At 38.4% G+C, this 16,407-nt stretch overlaps 2 long non-coding RNA genes across 4 annotated transcripts; both read left to right on the top strand.

Moving 5' to 3' along the window:
- The first annotated feature begins 669 nt into the window (after positions 1–669).
- Positions 670–7,593, top strand: LOC117302782. Of its 2 annotated transcripts, none has more exons than XR_004520458.1 (5): positions 670–1,043; positions 1,753–1,913; positions 2,424–2,771; positions 4,213–4,309; positions 5,311–7,593. It is a non-coding gene; the product is annotated as an uncharacterized LOC117302782 (long non-coding RNA). The 2 variants fall into 2 exon arrangements; XR_004520459.1 differs by having other exon boundaries at positions 1,756–1,913.
- Positions 7,594–8,870: 1,277 nt separating this feature from the next.
- On the top strand, positions 8,871–14,126 carry LOC117307128. 2 transcript variants are annotated; one of them, XR_004521031.1, is made up of 7 exons: positions 8,871–9,189; positions 9,698–9,837; positions 10,363–10,533; positions 11,097–11,244; positions 11,773–11,915; positions 12,451–12,560; positions 13,159–14,126. It is a non-coding gene; the product is annotated as an uncharacterized LOC117307128 (long non-coding RNA). The 2 variants fall into 2 exon arrangements; XR_004521030.1 differs by having other exon boundaries at positions 8,871–9,837.
- The last annotated feature ends 2,281 nt before the right edge of the window (positions 14,127–16,407 follow it).

The raw sequence follows: 16,407 nt of genomic DNA on the forward strand, positions 1-16,407 counted from the left end.
TTATAGGTAAAAAGCCCTAGGCCTATTAGTGTTTGTGATTTCAAAATTTCATCATCGACCAAATTTTGGACATTGGTCTTGACAAAAAAACATTAAAAACTTTAAAAGTTTGCTATCAATAGTCAACTTTCATTATTGTTTTTGGTCAACTTGTCTCATGTGAAATGCACACAACCACGCTCTTGCTTACTTTGAAAACAAATCTATACAGTACCAAAAAGCATAGAAACACACAGCATTGTTCTGGTCTCTTCGGTTTCTAGGCATTCTTCAAAGAAAGACTTTGCCAAATTGTATGCAAATCTCATATTAAACCAACGGTTCTTTTCAGAACCACCCCAACTCATTTAGAGATTATTACATGGTGTTACCGCAAACTCTTCTATATCTTATCTCCACCATGCAAAGTTTCAAATCCTACAATTCTCATGTTATGAGATGATTCTGCATTTCTTATCCTTCGCGTAATGCTTTTTTTGACAACAGCTAGCTAACTATATCCAGTAGGCAAAACTCATGTGGCAGCTTTACATGGCTGCAGTGGGCTGGACACGGCTCGCTACTCTCTACATTTCTTGCCCATTTAAAAAAACACCAACTCTTTCTGTCTGCTAAATTGTTAACTTTCTTTAAAAATAAGTGATTTTGCTTTATTTTGGCAGCAGTGTATGGCTTCAGTGTGAAATGCTTCAGAACGTCGCCACAGAGTGAGAACTGAACTTTACGAAACTGCCGACATTGATGTTGAGCTCGAGCGACCAGAGGCTCCAGGGAAAGAGGCCCAGCTTTCTTTGAAGAAAGCTGTAGCAACCCTCCGCACCGGGGCTTATTTCTCTGTTGAGCTTCCAGTTGCTTGCTTCTTCAAGTTGGCTTCAATGCATCACTCTTATTAGTTGAATCCCGATGACAACGGGAAGAAATACTGATTGGCAAAGACGGTACTGAACATTGTTCCACTGTAAAAGCAGACCCACCCAGGACCAGAGCAAACCCACCCAGCAAGGATGGCTGCTGCCGCTGCGTGAAGTCCACAAACCAGAAAGGTAAAGACCCTAGGCATAATATCATTTGTGAATTCCATTGTTATAACTAAATCTGATTTTGTCATCGACCACATTTGAGATGTTCATATGCTTTGGGAAAATATGTTAATTATTTTGTTACCCCCGAACAAAGATATTGACAAAATAGGGACACTGCCAATGTAGGGCTAGATAGCTCAGTTGGTAGAGCGTCGGCACGTTAATCCGGAGGTCGTTGGTTCGAATCCCACTCTAGTCAATGCTTTGTTCAACCCCAAAAATTATTTTATTCTTATCACCGGATATGTAATGGGTGGGTTATACCCTCCATGGTTATACTATGAAAATATACCATTATATTTTGACAAAGATTAACCAGCATGGGATGTGCTCCAATTTCTTCGTCGACCACATATTGTTGAGATTTGATACTGGTTTTGCAGAAAAAGAAGGGACAAAATTATTTGGGAAAATGCTTTATTCTTTGCAGTGTTGAGAGGCCCAAGTCATATCAAAACTTCTTAGGCGGTTTTTATGATGTTTGTCACAAACTGATCCCTTCACCAAGCCTTACTGGGTAACATAGAAAACAAATCTGAAAGATGCAAACATTTTCTATATAAATGAATTTTTCATTAATTATTTTGTAAATTTCTTGCCCCAAGTCGAATTTTTCCCATTTAGTTTGAACATTTTCCATAAAATAAGTGATTTGATTCTGTTTTGGCAGCAGTGAAAATGGTTTCAGATTGTGCAAAGAGTTGCTTCAGAGAAGATGCAACTAGTCCGTGGGACCAGAGCAGACCTACCCAGCCCATGGGACCAGAGCTGCAGCAGCACGGCCCAGCAACGATGGCTGCTGCCACTGCATGAAGTCCACTAACCTGAAAGGTAAAGAACCTAGGCCTAATATAGTTTGCAAAATTCATTGTCACAACTCAATTTGATTTCATCATTGAACACATTGTTGAGATGAGACATTGGTCTTATGAAAAATTGGCAAATTATTTTACTCTTTGCAATGTTAGTAGGAATTTCCTGGCCCCGTGGCCACATAGCCACATAATGAGCGTTTTTAATGAAACTTGCCTCAAATGTTAATTTCTCCAAGTCTTTTTTTCATTTTTTTCTTTTCGGAATAGTGATATTTGCTTTGTTTTTGTACCTTCAATTCCAGGCATCTTGTAAACTGCATGCATTCTTCAAAGCAAGGCTTTGGTAAACTGTATGTAAATCTCTTATCCAAACACATGTAGCAACTGTACACGGATGCACTGGGCACAAGGCCCTCTACATTCGCCCCCTAAAACAGCCTCCGCTTGTTCTGGCTCCTCATTAGAAAACTATTATTTAACTGACAATTTTCTTTATAAATAAGTATTTTTTGCTTTGTTTTGGCAGCATTGTAAAGGGCTTTGGTTTGTGTGAATTGCTTCAGTACGTCGTCGCCACAGAGTGAGAACTGAACTTTACAAAACTGCCGACATTGATGTTGAGCTCGAGCGACCAGAGGCTCCGGGGAAAGAGGCCCAGCTTTCTTTGAAGAAAGCTGTAGCAACCCTTCTCACTGGGGCTTATTTCTCTGTTGAGCTTCCAGTTGCTTGCTTCTTCAAGTTGGCTTCAATGTGTCACTCTTATAAGTTGGATCCCGATGACAATGGGAGAACATTCTTAAAGAAGAAATAATGATTGACGACGTTACTGTACATTGAGCAAGGATGGCTGCAATGAAGTCCACAAATCTAAAAGGTAAAGACCCTTCGCCTCATGTTGTTTTTCTCCATTGTCAGAAACATGGGTCTGATTCTTAGCTTTATAGCAGTTAATGGCTGTATTGCTTCTGACTGGTACCCCCCCCCCCCCCCCCCCCCCCCCCCCGCCCCGCCCTCAGACAAAGGTGTTGACAAATAAGGGAGATCGGCAACATTTGGCTAGAAAACTCAGTAGGTAAGGTACTGGCACATTAGTCTAGAGGTTCTGGTTAAAATCCAAGCGACTCGGTGCTAGGATTTTGGAAAACTTGGTACCTGCACATTTACTCGATGACCAAAGTACTCAAACTTGAGTGATAATGAGGTCATCCTCTAGTACTCCGCAGTAATTGATACCAAATGAAAAAGACTTGACTACAACACTGATGTCTTCCTGAGAGTACACTTTATGCATAAGTCCTCTTGAAATAATGAGACAGTTGAGTGAACCTGAGCCGGGCTCTGAGTGCTATTCACATGACAGCAGTTTAACTGGGGTCCCTTGCTTCATTTTAGCATGGTTGTGAAATGCAGCAATGTTTAAAAAAGATTATGCAAGAGTACTTGGACAGAACAAGTTGTTGTCCTTTCACACAGGTACATTTTGTAAAATTTTACAAGCATGCAACAATTTAGCAAGGGACCCTTGCAAAATTGATCTCGTCTGAAAGGGGCTCTTGTTGCGTGTGATGTTAACACTTCAGCCTTTGATTTCACAAAACTCTTCCCGACTTAAGACTAATCTTGGGACTTAGGCCGAGTCCCAACCCTGCACTGTAGCATGCAGACCTTAAGATTAATCATAAGTTAAGACGAGTTACTTGTCCTAACTCGAGATAAGACGAGTCCTAACTCTTTGTGAAATCGACGGCAGGGCTCAAATTTTGTTGTGTAAATTTTCCACAAGACCACAAGGCTTCTGGGTTAAAACTTTCACTGGACCAAAATAAAGTTACAATATCGAAGTATTAAAGGGAAAGAACTTTCTGCCAAGTTTTACATGTAAATTGTTTTTATTTGAACAAGCACTATAAATGCGATGTACCTCATTTGTCGTATAGGTATTTCTTATGCCCTTGACATTCAACAGAATTTTAAAATTAGCACAAGACTCGACTTAAACTAACGTCAACATTTCAGACTCCAGTTCAAAATAATCCTTCACCCTTTTAAGGCACTTTATCAAGGCAATCTACATCCGGGACATGATTCACCTCATCAGAATTTAGAACAATTCTTCTATCTTCGAATGACAGCTCAAAGCTCACCTCTTCAAACGAGCATTTTAAATCCTGGACCTTTGACTTTGCGAACCGGCACCCATGAATTTCATTTTGTTGTCAGATACTGTGGGCTTTATAAATGCTGTATATTTTTCTTATTATTTGAATATCGTTTCTTTCTTCCATCTTGATTAAATTCTATTTTCCCCCTTGCAGATCTTTTCATGGACTCTGTCTGACCAGTGTCATGTTTTACCTGGTTGCAACACTCCACCCAGCGAGGACGGTCATGTGTGGAACTAGACATCAAAAGGTGAGTTGCTGTAATGAAGTTCCAGACCTTTTGTTACAAATCTATGCATTATCATTCATTTTAACACCCGGCTCATTAAATGTTGCTTAAAAATGAATGCCCTGTAAATCTTTAGCAGTGTGCCAGTTTTTTAAGGCACTTACAGTAGTGAAAAGATTGTTCGGTTTTATAAAAGCCAGCAGCAACAGGCTGAAAGGAAAAACCATTCCATTTCATTAATGAAGAATCTTTTTTTCTTCAAATGATTGCATTCAAATTTAGTTCTATTTTGGGTGCTTTCTGCTTCATATTTTCTCATGTGAAGGCAGATATTCCGGTATTCATTCTACAATAGTCTTGCATAAAGTCTTTAGGTAAAGCAATTTTTAATGAAAAGATGGCTGCCCATGGTCAGTTCAGAAGAGTGAATAATTACGATAAATGATGCTGATTGAAAAATTGGTTGAACCAGGCTGACTACTTAGATTTAGCAGACACTTGGCATCAATAGATTTAGTACAAACCTTAGCAGAAATAAAAAGGACAACAGAAACACCTGGGTAAACAATCTCAAGGCATTTTGTTTTCATTTCAAAGTTTGGTGGAAATTTTTCCAGCTTTATGCTTGACAGCAGGCCTGGAATTACACAGAGGAGGCAATGGATGCCACGGCCTCCATTGCCCCTGGTCTTGGCCTTGGTGCCCCTTCCAAATGTTTTACATTTTCCAATGAAAGTGCCCTTTTACAAAAAAAGAAAGAAATTGCCCTGCCCTTTCAAAGGTGAAATTCCAGGCCTGTGACAGTGAATATATTGTGAATTATAAGGCTTTAACTTTAATCGTGGAGTAACATAGCAAAAGGACCTACTGTGACAACCACAGGATGTAAATAAAGTGTAAACACCACAGAATTGCATTGAATGAAACTTTGTTGAATTTGGCGGGGGAAACCTATGTTATTATTCTTAAAACATTCACTAAATTTGGACTATAATAATGAATTTAGGGGTTGTTTTTCTCAGGTCAGAGACGGCAAACAACCAGAGAGAACATCTTTTTGTGCTGAAGACTCTCGAGAGTCTGTGACCAGTAGATGGCAGTTTTATCTATGGATGTGTGGTGTGGGTGTGTGTTATCTGTGGATCTGGAGTCCTCGCCGGAGTCCTCGCCGGAGTCATCGCCGGATTCAGGTAAGGAAAACTTGGCAAAATCCGACCTCCACTTTTAACTTTGTTTGGCAATTCATCTCTTTGATAGATTTTGGAATTTAGTTATTTTTTTATTTTTTTAATTTCCCATGAGCAACTGTACTTAACCAACAATCTACTAATGTATTCAGAGACGCAATGTACTTACACTTCGATTTTTGATGCAGTACAAAAGAAAAAGCCCAAATTGATGTGTTTAAACGTTGATTATTTAATTGAACTGATTGTTAACACTTCATTAGTATAAAACTGCTTGACCAATTAACCTTTCTAAAAAGTATTGAAAAACAAAGTTATACTATTAAATAGCGCTTTAGGGTAAAACAAAACAAAATTCATGTGTTTTCACATAATTTGTTTTTATTGAATTGAATTGTAATAATTTATCAGTTAAAAACTGCTTAAATTATTAGACATTTTCGAAAAAGTAACGAAAAACAAAGTTACATTGTTAAAAGAGCGCTATAGTGGAGGTCGGAAAATGCAAGTTGACCTTAAGGTGTAAAAGTCTTCAAGAAGTGTGTGAAGTCAGCGAAGGGTAAGAGGAGATCTAACCCGCTCTCTTGCAGAGTCCAACCCCCGTTGAGCCCCCGCCCCAATGTTCGTCGATCTTGTTGATGTGTCCTTGCTAGTAGAGATTTCAAGGTGACCTCATCAGAGTTTCCTCGGGGTTTCTTAATTTGCATATTGGTCGAAGCCGATGATGCTTGTTAGTTAGGAGACCATAGTCTTTCTGGAAATTTCTGTTGGGTTGGTACTTCAAGTCTCATCAGTTGTTTTGTTTATTTAAAATTGTTGTGATTTTATATTAAAAATAGCGCAATGCTTTAAAAGGTCTATTTACGTCTTTAGAAGGGCAATAAAACAACCCTCCCAAAACCCACCAAATGTCTTGGAGGTTACCATGGAATGTCTTTAGAAGGGCAATTGCCCTGGGCAATAACCCCCCCCCCCCCCAACCCACCAAATGTCTTAGATTTAACCATGGAGTGTCTTTAGAAGGGCAATTGCCCTGGGCAATAACACAACCCTCCCAAAACCCACCAAGTGTCTTGTCTTAGAGGTAACCTCAAAGTGTCTTTAGAAGGGCTATAGCCCTGGGCAATAAACCCCCCCCCCAAAAAAAAAAAAAAGTCTTAGAGGTAATTGTCAGTCCCATTAATGATTGATTAGTGTTTGATTTTGGAGTGGAAAATATAAAATTTAGACCACAGCTAAATTAATATTTACCATCTGAATATCAGCATCACATCAATCATGACCATAAGAAAACATGTCTCGGACCCGTACCCATTTAAATAAAGGTTCAAGTGACAAATTAGGAGGGGGACCTGTTACAAATACATACAACAAGTTAAAGGTATTTTTCATAACTGCAAACTGCGACAAAAATAAGCGAAATGCGAAAAACTTCTCTAAGCTATTTATTTGTGAGCGCTGCGATAAAGACAAGGAAAGAAGAAAGAAGAAAAAGAAGAAGGAAAGAGAAAAAAGGCAGAAGAAGAAAAAAAGGAGCAGATCCTCCATGGGAAAAAGACATCACCAATGTTTGGGTTTGTATGGGTGGTAACCCAGTATAAAGGCCTAGAGTATTGAAAAATGTGGCTTTTGAAAAATGCTCTCTTTCAGCACGATCATTGGCTATGGGTAAAGTATAAAAGATATGACTGGTGTAAGTCTTAGTCTTGATTCTAAGATACTCAATCTTGAAGCAAGATTAAGAGCTACCCAGTCATCAGTAAAGCCACAACTTGAGAAGACTCTCCCTTTGATGTCCCGATCATTGGCTATGGGTAAAGTACAAAAGATATGACTGGTGTAAGTCTTAGTCTTGATTCTAAGATACACAATCTTGAAGCAAGATTAAGAGCTACCCAGTCATCAGTAAAGCCACAACTTGAGAAGACTCTCCCTTTGATGTCCCTGATGAGTGACTGGATGTGACGTCGGGTAATTGCAGCAGAGGTTAAGTATCCGGGTCTAACAAGCGTTCTTTTCACAGCGACTAACAAGCGTTTCTTTCACAGCACTAACAAGCGTTTCTTTCACAGCGACTAACAAGCGTTTTTTCACATTGACCAGTCTAGGCCTAGAGTATTAAAAAAATGTGCATTTTGAAAAAATGTAGAGGACTAATGCTCTCTTTCAGCACGATCATTGGCTATTGGTAAAGTATAAAAGATATGACTGGTGTAAGTCTTAGTCTTGATTCTAAGATACTCAATCTTGAAGCAAGATTAAGAGCTACCCAGTCATCAGTAAAGCCACAACTTGAGAAGACTCTCTCTTCGATGTCCCGATCATTGGCTATGGGTAAAGTACAAAAGATATGACTGGTGTAAGTCTTAGTCTTGATTCTAAGATACTCAATCTTGAAGCAAGATTAAGAGCTACCCAGTCATCAGTAAAGCCACAACTTGAGAAGACTCTCCCTTTGATGTCCCTGGAGTGACTGGATGTGAGGTCAGGTGTTTGCAGCAGAGGTTAAGTATCCGGGTCTAACAAGCGTTTCTTTCACAGCGAGTAACAAGCGTTTCTTTCACAGCGACTAACACACGTTTCTTTCACAGCGACTAACACACGTTTCTTTCACAGCGACTAACAAGCGTTTCTTTCACAGCGACTAACACACGTTTCTTTCACAGCGACTAACACACGTTTCTTTCACAGCGACTAACACACGTTTCTTTCACAGCGACTAACACACGTTTCTTTCACAGCGACTAACACACTTTTGTTTCACAGCGACTAACACACGTTTCTTTCACAGCGACTAACACACGTTTCTTTCGCAGCCACTAACGCACGTTTCTTTCACAGCGACTAACGAGCGTTTCTTTCACAGCGACTAACGAGCGTTTCTTTCACAGCGACTAACACGCGTTTCTTTCGCAGCGACTAACGGGCATTTCTTTCGCAGCGACTAACGGGCATTTCTTTTGCAGGGATTTACAGGCATTTCTTTTGCAGGGATTTACGGGCATTTCTTTTGCAGGGATTTACGGGCATTTCTTTCGCAGGGATTTACGACGTTTCTTTTGCAGGGATTTACGACGTTTCTTTTGCAGCGACTAATAAGCGTTTCTTTTGCAGCGACTAATAAGCGTTTCTTTCTCAGCGACTAACGAGTGCTTCTTTCGCAGCGACTAACGAGTGCTTCTTTCGCAGCGACTAACGAGTGTTTCTTTCACAGCGACTACCGAGCGTTTCCTCCACAGCAACTAACGAGGGTTTCCTTCCGGCGACTAACAAGCGTTTCTTTCACAGCGACTAACAAGCGGTTTTTGGACACAGCGACTACCAAGCGTTTTTTTCACAGCGACTAACAAGCATTTCTTTTTCACAGCGACTTACAACTATTTGTTTCACAGCGACTAACGATCGTTTCCTTCACAGCGACTAACTAGCGTTTCTTTCGCAGTAACTAACAAGGGTTTCTTTCAAAGCGACCATGCAGCGACTAACAAGCGTTTTTTTCACAGCGACTAACAAGCGTTTCTTTTTCACAGCGACTAACAAGCATTTCTTTCAGAGCGACGAACGAGCGTTTCTTTCAGAGCGACTAACGAGTGTTTTTTTTTTACAGCGACCTTCTTTTCCACAGTCTCCGGTGGGCAAATGAGTGACAATGTTCGAACTCTCTTCAAAGTCTCGGAATGGCAGCCCGAGGTTAGCTGGATCAAAACATCAAAGGTTAAGTATCTGAGCTTAGGCGATGCATACCACCATCGACTGTGGTCGTGCAAAAGATTTGGTAATGTATCGGTTGATATGTAGGTTAAACTTTACTTGTGAAGAACTACTACCAAAAACTGGACCCTATAAATAGAAAAGCTACGACAAGAATGTTGGAGAATCATGAACTAATCTAAACCTTAGTTTATTATTAATTTGGAAGGAAAGTGAAACATTCAACAAAACAAAGAAAACGACGAAGTTCAACTTCTCTTCAGAAGTAAAGGCAGTTGTAACCAGCAGTTTAAATAATAGTACCATTTGATATTCTACAACAGCAAGATGGAAAAACCGACCAACCACCGGGGTAGAACAACCTTAACAACCACTTAACTTGCTTTCACAAAATTGTCCTGGGATCAATCCAAACAAATTGACATCCTTCTGGAAATAGTGTTAGTCAGCTCTTATTGCAGTTTATAACAAAGATATGTAAAATGCTAACTTCAACTATATGTTCCCTCAGTTGAGCAGTCTCCTTTGGAGTGGTTACTACAACCGGACCTGTTTGGATGAGCATCGTTGGAGGAAACGGGGGAGAGCCGTCTCTTGTGGAGCTGTGACTACAACCCAGACCCAAGTGCGAAGAGTCGAAACAGTCGGCAGGTAAGTTTGAAAAACAAAAACCCTACAACTTTTCCTTGATTGAGAAGTTTCATTCAACACATTTTGAAAAGCAGTAAATGTTCCAGAATTTGCTTTTAAGACTTTAAATCGTTGATTTGAAAGAATACAAATCATCACAAAACAAACTGGTGGAAAACTTAATTACAAAACAACGTGTTGTGTAAGCATAATCGGAAGCCCAATTTATTACAGCTGCTTATATAACAAGAAGTAGCTAAGCACATCAGTATCATTCTTATTAGAATAAGGTTACATGCAAAACTGCCATGTCACATGTACAGTGTGTGACTGGTATCCCGCTCATTGCTGCTACACAGAAAAGTTGTTGACCAATATTTTCTGTTTTAGCAACTCCGCCAGATTAGGTCCTAATTGGAGCACGGAGGAAATTTTTCTTGAACATGAAGGCATTCAGACTAAACATTTTCTCAGAACAATTGACACGTTCATTAAAAGAGTTTATAAAAAATAATCTGTCATAAAATATTTCATTTTCTGTCACAGATTGAGAGGATGGCCTCTGGTGATAACCTACAACCAATCTTGAGGCTACTATCCATGCTTTTCGGACAGAATGGCAGAAAGGACTGTCAAGTTAGTGCTTTGAGTTGATTCGATGAAGTGATGTCCAGATGTTGAGGCTAAATGACACTGGAAAGTGTACCGCCAACTAAGGTATGTGCGACGGCAAGCCCGATGAATCTCACCTACCAGTTCAATTGTTTCAAGTTAGTCGACTTGTTCAGGCTAACCAATGCTTTTTTGACTGCCTGTCACCAACTGAGGGAACTATGTCAAGTCTAGCATATTGATAACTATGTACAGAAACTTGCAACCAAAACTTAGATTTTTAATCTCTCAAACAAATCTATTATAAGGCAAACAAGTGTCTAAGTAATAAAGTAGTCGTCAAAGTATGTTTTAGTTTCACTTGTGATTCTGCAACAACAAGCAGTATAAATGAGCAGCCAGCCCACAAGAAAACAACAACTTAAGAACCAATGAAATTGCCTTCACAAAAACATTTTTTTAAGCCAAACAAATTGAAACTCGTAAAATAAAAGGAGTCAACTCTTCTTGCAATTAATTATAATAATTAATAATAATAAAACCAGCTCTTATAAAGCGCAAATCCAAAAAAATGATCTTTGCGCTTTACACACAAACAAAAGCAAATAATATAAAAAATATAAAGATGTAAATGTAGATAAATTTGTGCAAACTAAATTTTCCCTCAGATGAACAGTCTCTTGTGGAGTGTTGACAACCGAAGCCTGTTTGGATGAGCATCACTGGAGGGTACAGGTAGTGAAGACAACAACTGAACATGATTGGATGAGCATCGACGGATAACGCAGGAGCAAAGAGTCAACAACGGAATGCTTGGTAAGTTTAAACAAATCATTCTAAAACATTTCTATGAAGAGGAGGTTCATCCCACAACCAGCACAAAACGAGTGTATGTTTCAGAATTTCACTTTTAACTCAAAGTTCTCGAAAGATTGCATCCTTTTCATCATTCTAGTTTGCAATTAAACACACCATACAACCAACTGATGGAAAACTTCATTAAAATTGAAGGTAAAGTTGTTTAGAAATGAAAACACACACAAAAAGAAAAACACTGACGTTGAGGTTGATTTCACAAAGAAAGTCCTGACTTCAGGCGAGTCCCAAGTTAGGACAAGTAACTTGTCCGTTCTCGAGATAAGACTAGTCTTAACTCTTTGTGAAATCCACCCCTGGAATGCTGCATGTGTAAGTCCAACTACTTTAAGAACTCCTTGGAGCTGGAGGGGAACTTTTTTGCACATGGTAGCGTTCAGACTTTAAACCATTCATCAGAACACTTGATTATTGTATTAAATGAGTTTGTCCAAAATTAATCTTTTGATAATTGTTTGTTTTCTACAGATTGAGAGGATGCCTTTTGGAGATGACACACACCCCAATCTTGAGGCTATAAATAATCAATGCTTTTTGGACTGAGATCCTCCACCTGAAGGTCTGCGTCAAGTCTAGCCAGATGACTCTCATAGTTACAGGTTTTTATTGAGGTGAGTTTAGATGTTGATGGTAAACCAATGCCTTTTATATTTACTGTGTGTCACCACCTGAAGGACTATGTCAAGTCCGACATATCGATAACTTTGGAATGACAAACGCGATATGCAGCAAAACAAAGAGTATTTAGAATCCCTCAAACCAATCTCTTCAGTAGTAAAGACACTTGTAACCAGCAGTCAAAATGCTTAGTATCGTTTGATATTCTGCAACAACAAGCATGAACACCAGCCAACCACTGTCTTACAATGACAAAACATTCTTATTTATTTATAATCCATCAAACAAATCTTTTAAGAAGTACAGATTTGTAACCTAACAACCAAAGTACTAATTAGTATTGTTTGAGATTCTGCTACAATAAGCATAAAACAACCAACCACTGAAAAAAAACACCTTATGAATAGGTTTGCAAAGTTCAAACTAATTGAAATCCTCCCTGAAACAAAAGAGGTAGTTCTTCTTGCAATTTATCATAAAGATTTGTAAATACATGGATTAATTTGTGCCTACTATCCCATCCCTCAGTTGAGCAATCTGAATGCTACAATTGAACCTGTTTGGATGAGCATCATTGGAGGATGGAGTGCGACTATAACTGGACCGGTTACAGGTGCAAAGAGACAACACACTGCTTGGTAAGTACAGACAAGTTCATTCTAAACTTTTCTTTGAAGAGGAAAGCTCATCCCACAAACTTGGGATAGGAGTAAAAGGATTCAGAAGTTTGCAATTGTCGATTTGAAAGGACACATTCATTCCTTTCAATAAACAAAACACACAACCAACTGGTGGAAAACTTCATTCAAATAGAAGGTGAAGTTTTTCAGAAACTGATGTCAATCAAACCACAAGCAACGTTGTGTCATGTTGAGTGTGCATATTCATGGGTATTTGAAGAACTGATTGGAGCTTGATGGGTTGTTGGTTCATAATTAACACATTTGAAGGGTTTATATTGTAGATTAACAAGATTTTAAATCTTTCAAATCATTGCTATCCTTTTAGATTGCAATAACTCACCATTCAACCAGATGATGGAAAAATTCATTGAAACAGAAGCTTTTTTAGAAATGACAATAATTATAGACAATAAAATAGAACTGATTGGAGCTGGAGGGGAACTTTTTGCACAGGGTAGCATTCATACTTAACTGTTCCTCAAAACAACTGATAATTGTATTATAAAAGTAAATTAAAACTAAAACTCTTCTGAAAATTGTTTATTTTCTACAGATTGAGACGATGCCCTCTGAAGATGACATACACCCATCTTGAGGCTAATCAATGCTACTATCTGAGGGAGGACGACGTCAAGTCTAACCTTGTGATTCTCTGCTTAACTCTTAAAGTGACTTCAGGATGTTGAGCGTAACCAACGTCTCTTGGACTGTGTGCCACCAGCAGAAGGACTTCGTCAAGTTTAGCAAGATGAATCTCCGCTACAAGTTGGACTAACTTTGCTACACATGCGCGGTAACTAATGCTTTTTGGAAGGTCCCCATGGAAGGAAGACTGTCAAGTCTAGCCGTGATATACTGTTCAACTGTTAAATGTGAGTAAAGATGTTGAGCCTAACCAACGCTTTCTGGAGTGCGTGCCATCAGCTGAACGACGACGTCAAGTCTCTCCACTTCAAGTACAACTTGCAGTGTGATGTTGGCGCTACATTTGTAACTAATACTTTTTGGACGGTCGCCATAGAAGAAAGACTGTCACTGGAACAATCTGGACAATGATGGCGCCATTTATGAACTATAATGAAAAGGAGAGGACCATCTTAGTCTGTGTCGAACTTACAGCCATAGCTATGTATTTGGCTGTTGCGATGGCTTCATGTGTTGCTGCAAGTACATGTTGTCATGGCGATCAAGCCACATCCACAGTCACTACCTTAGTAACGGCCTTAGATTAGTATTTACTCAATTTGCTTTTCTTGACCCCATCAAACTCCAATCGTATTGTACGATGCAGCTCTGTATTCTGGCATCAGTTGATTTGATTAAAATTGGCATGCCCTGCCTCATGCCAAGCAGTGTTTGTTCATCGTGGAAAACAAAACTCATTAAATTCAAGTACAATACTCATTGGATTTTGATGGTCAGTGTAATAATATGTGCGCATTTATGAAGTGTGTTTTGGGGACAATATTTAAATGCTAGTTACCACTTTGCTCAGAAATGTTTGAAATCATGGCAAGAAAAGCTCAGAATTAGTCGTTTAATTGTGGAACAAGCTTATGTCAAATAACTTATTTTTATGCTGGTAGAAAACCTGACAATCTTATGACAAAATTGTGTTAATTTTCAACTATCTAAGTTTTTTAAGAAATAAATTCCATTTTGTAGGATTGAATCAAAGTTATTCTCTGCTAAAAATTATCATATTCAAAGAAGTGTGGGAAAAGTGTACTTGAGCGCAAAAAAGACAAATGCATGTTTTATTGAAATGCACGTATTAGTGAAATGCGCGTAGAACGGGGCCCAATTTTCATAGAGCTGCTTAAATAGAAAATATATAGCTTAGCATAACTTTGTTGGCCACTTTGTGTGCTTAAGCATGCAGCTCTATGAAATTTGGCCTCAACTCTGTTGCGATGTCAACACAAAACACAGCAATGATCACATCACCAGGGCTCGGTTTCACAAAGAGCTTAAGATAATAAGTTGAGTCTGAGTTACTTGGCAACGTGTGCTGCCACAGTATACAAATCACCACGGTGATATTGACAACTTGTCTTTACGTGAATCTTAGTGTTTTTGTGAAACTGAACTCTGTACTCCTCACCCTCACCCTGCACTAACAAAGCACTTTAACTTTAACCTATAGCACTAATACCCTAACAAATATCACTCACAATTTAACATTTACCTATTAACACCTCACCCTCACAGCACCAACCACTATGCCGCTCGCGATTTGAATCAAATAGTAAAGCGTCATTTTATAAAAACATGCATTTTGTCTATGCGCACGCAAGTACAACTTTGTGGTTGGGCGGAAGATGAATAAATACTATCATTTATTTGTAGGACTTATTCATCTTTAATTTACTTGAATATGATATAGCCTGTAAGTTTAGGCATATGTAAATAAGCAAAGAAGTTTGCATTCTTTGTATTTATTTAGTTTTTTATTATTGCAAATTTGTTTATACAGTGTGATGTACAATGTACATGTCAAATATTTTTTTTTTTATGTGAGAAGCCACGGTGCGAAATAAGACCAACAGTAACATGCAAACTATTGTGTATAGTGTTAATTATTGTAATTAGTATATTATGTGGTTTATTTTGGGGTTAAGTGGAGAAATACATGTATCAAGCATGACCGATAATAAAACGATGATAAAGTGACATGGGAATAATTTGGTATAACAAAAAAATTGAAATAATTTCTGTTATAGTTTAATTGATTTTAAAGACATACATAATTATTACATTAGAGCCACAAGAGGTAAACACTTACAAAATCTAAATGTAAACCTAATTTAAAATTGTGTGTTTACTTTTTAATAAGATTAGTGAAGTATGTCACCATGTGGCATGTGTGCATTAGTCATCACTAATGATACTGTTATTTATTAAATGAAAAGGTACCAGACTATATTTTTGTCTTTTAGTCTTGGCTTGGTTTAGTGCCTGTTATTTGGTAATGGCTATGGCTAGACTCAACATTTGTCACTGAAGCCAACAGCCACAGTCGTAGCATTAGCCGCTTGATTAAGACTCGGCCTCATTGATTGAATAGAAGACTAGAACCATGGCCGCTCCGTTTGGATAAAGATCAGGGCCCAATTTCATAAAGCATGTAAGCACAAAAACTTGCTAATAAGCACGTCAGCAAAGTATTGCTTGACAGAGATGGGTTACCGATCAAAATTTCATCGAGTTAACATTGTTGTGCCCCACTCGGATTTTGCTAAGCAAACAAATTGTCAAGCACTTCTGCTTAACAGCTTTATGAAATTGGGCCATGAACAAAGTTAGATGCAATAACAATGGCATATCTCAATGTGATTTTAACTTGTTAAATGCAAGTAATGTTTGTTTTAAAGTTTTGCTGCATGATGGAGCAATTTCATCCGCAAACTTGCATAATAGTATCACCCCGACATGCTTGTGCAAACTGTATGCTATACATGCAGTTAGCAAAATGGTGATTTATGACTAGCTATAAATTACTGATACATTTTGTGAAATATTTTGCAATAAGATGGTTAGCAACATTTTGTTCATGCTTACTAGCTGCATTTTGCAATAAGATGGTTAGCAACATTTTGTTCGTGCTTACTAGCTGCATTTTGCAATAAGATGGTTAGCAACATTTTGTTCGTGCTTACTAGCTGCATTTTGCAATAAGATGGTTAGCAACATTTTGTTTGTGCTTACTAGCTGCATTTTGCAATAAGATGGTTAGCAACATTTTGTTTGTGCTTACTAGCTGCATGTTGCAATAAGATGGTTAGCAACATTTTGTTTGTGC

Source organism: Asterias rubens, chromosome 2, assembly GCF_902459465.1.
Source record: "Asterias rubens chromosome 2, eAstRub1.3, whole genome shotgun sequence".
In the NCBI taxonomy this organism is placed as follows: domain Eukaryota; kingdom Metazoa; phylum Echinodermata; class Asteroidea; order Forcipulatida; family Asteriidae; genus Asterias; species Asterias rubens.